Here is a 6,000-nt window from a genome sequence, read left to right on the forward strand (position 1 = left end):
AGGGGGAGAGGTGTGGGGTGCAGGGAGTAGTGTAGAGGGGGAGAGGTGTGGGGTGCAGGGAGTAGTGTAGAGGGGGAGAGGTGTGGGGTGCAGGGAGTAGTGTAGAGGGGGAGAGGTGTGGGGTGCAGGGAGTAGTGTAGAGGGGGAGCTGGTGTGGGGTGCAGGGAGTAGTGTAGAGGGGGAGCTGGTGTGGGGTGCAGGGAGTAGTGTAGAGGGGGAGCTGGTGTGGGGTGCAGGGAGTAGTGTAGAGGGGGAGCTGGTGTGGGGTGCAGGGAGTAGTGTAGAGGGGGAGCTGGTGTGGGGTGCAGGGAGTAGTGTAGAGGGGGAGAGGTGTGGGGTGCAGGGAGTAGTGTAGAGGCGTAGCTGGTGTGGGGCGCAGGGAGTAGTGTAGAGGGGGAGAGGTGTGGGGCGCAGGGAGTAGTGTAGAGGGGGAGAGGTGTGGGGCGCAGGGAGTAGTGTAGAGGGGGAGAGGTGTGGGGCGCAGGGAGTAGTGTAGAGGGGGAGAGGTGTGGGGCGCAGGGAGTAGTGTAGAGGGGGAGAGGTGTGGGGCGCAGGGAGTAGTGTAGAGGGGGAGAGGTGTGGGGCGCAGGGAGTAGTGTAGAGGGGGAGAGGTGTGGGGTGCAGGGAGTAGTGTAGAGGGGGAGAGGTGTGGGGTGCAGGGAGTAGTGTAGAGGGGGAGAGGTGTGGGGTGCAGGGAGTAGTGTAGAGGGGGAGAGGTGTGGGGTGCAGGGAGTAGTGTAGAGGGGGAGAGGTGTGGGGTGCAGGGAGTAGTGTAGAGGGGGAGCTGGTGTGGGGTGCAGGGAGTAGTGTAGAGGGGGAGCTGGTGTGGGGTGCAGGGAGTAGTGTAGAGGGGGAGCTGGTGTGGGGTGCAGGGAGTAGTGTAGAGGGGGAGCTGGTGTGGGGTGCAGGGAGTAGTGTAGAGGGGGAGAGGTGTGGGGTGCAGGGAGTAGTGTGTGTGTGTGGAGGGTGGGGTGCCTGGTGATTGGGGGGGGGGGGCTGTGTTACTTTAGGGGATGACAGGCTGTGGTTGATGCTCGGTGGATTTAGGGTAAGTTCATACGGTTTTTTGGTCAGGATTTTGAGCCCGTATCCGCCTCCTGACCATAGAGACGTCTCACATTGAAACCAATAGGAGCCGGTCTGTTCTTTTCTTTGGGAGCCGTTTGTTCCGGAAGAAAGAGCGGACATTCTCATTCTTCAGGCCGTCACCTCGCGACATCCGCCTGATGACCCTCCCGACTGGGACCATTCATTTGGACCTAATCCAGAGCGGAGTGTGCTGCACCGACATCCAGTCGCGGCTACCCGTATTTTGGACTGGAACCTGAAGCAGCCTCCACTTCAGGTTCCGGTCCAAAATGCCTCGTGTGAACCCGGCCTAAGGTTTGCATAAGAGGTACAAAGAAACTCCTCCATTGGCGGTGCAGAGGTGATTGACAATGTACTTTAGGTTAAAGCCCCACATAGGGGGCCACAGCCAAAAAGCCCTGCAGGAAAAACCTCTGTGGAAACACACTGCGATCTTCCCACAAGGCCTTTCACATAAAATGCACAGTTTTCCTCTGCGGACTCTCCACTTTCGATATACTTATAGGGAGTCTGCCAGCGTTTCCATAGATATTTTTCGGACTATAAGACGCACTGGACTATAAGACTAGGTTTTAGAGGAGGAAAATAGGGAAAAAAAAATTTGAAGCAAAAACTGGTAAAATATTTAATATATGGAAGTTGTAGTTTTGCAACAGCTGCAAGGCCACATTGACAGGTGACCCTGCAGCTGTACGGGGACGCATAGTGTTTTTTTTTTTTTTTTGCGGGGCCTGAAGTACTTTTTAGTTATACCATTTTGGGGAATATCTATTTCTTAGATCACCTTGTATTGAAAAAAAACCCGGTGGTTTATGACAACTTTTATTTATTTCGTATTTTTATTATATATTTTTAAAGCTTTTTTTATTTTATTTTACTCCCCCCCCCCCGGGGGCTTGAGCCTGCGGTCACTTGATTGCAAGTCCCATAGACAATACAACTGTATTGCCGTGTGTGGGACATTCTGTGTATTAGTATTACGGCTGGTCATAGGCCCAGCCGCAATACTAATATACAGCAGTGACAGGCCTGGGAGCCTCATTAGGCTCCCGGCTGTCACCCAAACAGGTCGGCTCTTGCGATATCGCCGCGCAGGAGCCGACCTGCAACTTCACAGGTACGGGGCCGGTGGGGACCGGCCCCGGGGGAGAAGGGGCCGCTGATACTGACCCGGCATCCGCTGTACTAGAGAGGTGGATGCTGGTGAGGGATAGACGCCAGCACAGGTGCCGGGGCCTGAGACATCGCTGCGCTCCTCTGCCCTGCATGAAGCCAGCGGCGGGGGGACGGAGGAGCGGAATAGCATCACTCCTCCCGCTGCTGGCTTCATGCAGGGCAGAGGAACTTAGCGATGTCTCAGGCCCCGGCACCTGTGTCGGCGTCTATCCCTTGCCGGCTTCCGCCTCTCTATTACAGCGGATGCCAGGCGCCACATTTGGACTATAAGACGCACCCTTCTTTTCCCCCCAAATTTGGGGGGGGGAAAGTGCGTCTTATAGTCCGAAAAATACGGTAGTTTCCATGTGCTGCAACGTACATAAACTCCCCAGGTATTTTCTGATATTTGGGGATGGGATTCGCTAGACTCCTATCCACTTTGCAGGGACTGTAAACGCTGCGGTTTTTGCTGTGGTGTTTCTGCCACGTTGGGCTTCAGCCTTAATAGACACATGGGGAGCTGTGGGAAACTTGTTTGGGGGGCTCTGAGCTGTGGAGTGCTTAACCCTATGGGGGTGCACTAGAGAGATGTAGAGTGCTTGTGAGGGGGTGCACAGGAAATATATGGATATTGGTGGAATGCTAGCATTGCAGGGGCAAGCTTATAGGAGCTATCTGGTGACCACAAGGTAACCCCTCCCCGTGGGGATCATGCACAGGGGTGATAAGAGTTTGGGTGTTTTGCACACCAGTTTTAATGGAATGGCTGCTCTCCATCCATTTCAGTGATTTCGGACCACTGGAGAAAGCCAAAGTATAAAACTATGCTTGTTGGGACTGGGCAAGTCCTTTAAGGTTCATGGAGGATAGTAACAGTGTGGGGGTACACTGGAGGGACATGGAGGACAGTGCGGTGCTTGTTAGTAATGTGGGGTACACTGGAGGGACATGGAGGATAGTGCGGTGCTTGTTAGTAATGTGGGATACACTGGAGGGACATGGAGGACAGTGCGGTGCTTGTTAGTAATGTGGGGTACACTGGAGGACAGTGCAGTGCTTGTTAGTAATGTGGGGTACACTGGAGGGAGATGGGGGGATATTGCGGTGCTTGTTAGTAATGTGGGGTACACTGGAGGGACATGGAGGATAGTGCGGTGCTTGTTAGTAATGTGGGGTACACTGGAGGGACATGGAGGATAGTGCGGTGCTTGTTAGTAATGTGGGGTACACTGGAGGACAGTGCGGTGCTTGTTAGTAATGTGGGGTACACTGGAGGGAGATGGGGGGATATTGCGGTGCTTGTTAGTAATGTGGGGTACACTGGAGGGACATGGAGGATAGTGCGGTGCTTGTTAGTAATGTGGGGTACACTGGAGGGACATGGCGGACAGTGTGGTGCTTGTTAGTAATGTGGGGATACACTGGAGGGACATGGAGGACAGTGCGGTGCTTGTTAGTAATGTGGGGTACACTGGAGGGAGATGGGGGGATATTGCGGTGCTTGTTAGTAATGTGGGGTACACTGGAGGGACATGGAGGATAGTGCGGTGCTTGTTAGTAATGTGGGGTACACTGGAGGGACATGGCGGACAGTGTGGTGCTTGTTAGTAATGTGGGGATACACTGGAGGGACATGGAGGATAGTGCGGTGCTTGTTAGTAATGTGGGGTACACTGGAGGGACATGGAGGACAGTGCGGTGCTTGTTAGTAATGTGGGGTACACTGGAGGGACATGGAGGACAGTGTGGTGCTTGTTAGTAATGTGGGGATACACTGGAGGGACATGGAGGACAGTGCGGTGCTTGTTAGTAATGGTGGGGTACACTGGAGGGAGATGGGGGGATATTGCGGTGCTTGTTAGTAATGTGGGGTACACTGGAGGGACATGGAGGACAGTGCGGTGCTTGTTAGTAATGTGGGGTACACTGGAGGGACATGGAGGACAGTGCGGTGCTTGTTAGTAATGTGGGGTACACTGGAGGGACATGGCGGACAGTGCGGTGCTTGTTAGTAATGTGGGGTACACTGGAGGGACATGGAGGACAGTGCGGTGCTTGTTAGTAATGGTGGGGTACACTGGAGGGACATGGAGGACAGTGTGGTGCTTGTTAGTAATGTGGGGTACACTGGAGGGACATGGAGGACAGTGTGGTGCTTGTTAGTAATGTGGGGATACACTGGAGGGACATGGAGGACAGTGCGGTGCTTGTTAGTAATGGTGGGGTACACTGGAGGGAGATGGGGGGATATTGCGGTGCTTGTTAGTAATGTGGGGTACACTGGAGGGACATGGAGGACAGTGCGGTGCTTGTTAGTAATGGTGGGGTACACTGGAGGGACATGGAGGACAGTGTGGTGCTTGTTAGTAATGTGGGGATACACTGGAGGGACATGGAGGACAGTGTGGTGCTTGTTAGTAATGTGGGGATACACTGGAGGGACATGGAGGACAGTGCGGTGCTTGTTAGTAATGGTGGGGTACACTGGAGGGAGATGGGGGGATATTGCGGTGCTTGTTAGTAATGTGGGGTACACTGGAGGGACATGGAGGACAGTGCGGTGCTTGTTAGTAATGTGGGGTACACTGGAGGGACATGGAGGACAGTGCGGTGCTTGTTAGTAATGTGGGGTACACTGGAGGGACATGGCGGACAGTGCGGTGCTTGTTAGTAATGTGGGGTACACTGGAGGGACATGGAGGACAGTGCGGTGCTTGTTAGTAATGGTGGGGTACACTGGAGGGACATGGGGGATAGTGCGGTGCTTGTTAGTAATGTGGGGTACACTGGAGGGACATGGAGGACAGTGTGGTGCTTGTTAGTAATGTGGGGATACACTGGAGGGACATGGAGGACAGTGCGGTGCTTGTTAGTAATGGTGGGGTACACTGGAGGGACATGGGGGATAGTGCGGTGCTTGTTAGTAATGTGGGGTACACTGGAGGGAGATGGGGGGGATATTGCGGTGCTTGTTAGTAATGTGGGGTACACTGGAGGGACATGGGGGATAGTGCGGTGCTTGTTAGTAATGTGGGGTACACTGGAGGGAGATGGGGGGGATATTGCGGTGCTTGTTAGTAATGGTGGGGTACACTGGAGGGACATGGGGGATAGTGCGGTGCTTGTTAGTAATGTGGGATACACTGGAGGGAGATGGGGGGGATATAGCGGTGCTTGTTAGTAATGTGGGGTACACTGGAGGGACATGGAGGATAGTGCGGTGCTTGTTAGTAATGTGGGGTACACTGGAGGGACATGGGGGATAGTGTGGTGCTTGTTAGTAATGTGGGGTACACTGGAGGGACATGGGGGATAGTGTGGTGCTTGTTAGTAATGTGGGATACACTGGAGGGACATGGAGGACAGTGCGGTGCTTGTTAGTAATGTGGGGTACACTGGAGAGACTGGGGGGGATAGTGTGCTGCTAGTTAATGTGGAGGTACACTGGAGGGACATGGGGGACAGAGCGGTGCTTGTTAGTAATGTGGGGTACACTGGAGGGACATGGGGGATAGTGCGGTGCTTGTTAGTAATGTGGGGTACACTGGAGGGACATGGAGGACAGTGCGGTGCTTGTTAGTAATGTGGGGTACACTGGAGGGACATGGGGGACAGTGCGGTACTTGTTAGTAATGTGGGGTACACTGGAGGGACATGGGGGATAGTGCGATGCTTGTTAGTAATGTGGGGTACACTGGAGGGACATGGAGGACAGTGCGGTACTTGTTAGTAATGTGGGGTACACTGGAGGGA

The sequence above is a fragment of the Leptodactylus fuscus genome, unplaced genomic scaffold (genome assembly GCF_031893055.1).
Source record: "Leptodactylus fuscus isolate aLepFus1 unplaced genomic scaffold, aLepFus1.hap2 HAP2_SCAFFOLD_126, whole genome shotgun sequence".
NCBI lineage: Eukaryota > Metazoa > Chordata > Amphibia > Anura > Leptodactylidae > Leptodactylus > Leptodactylus fuscus.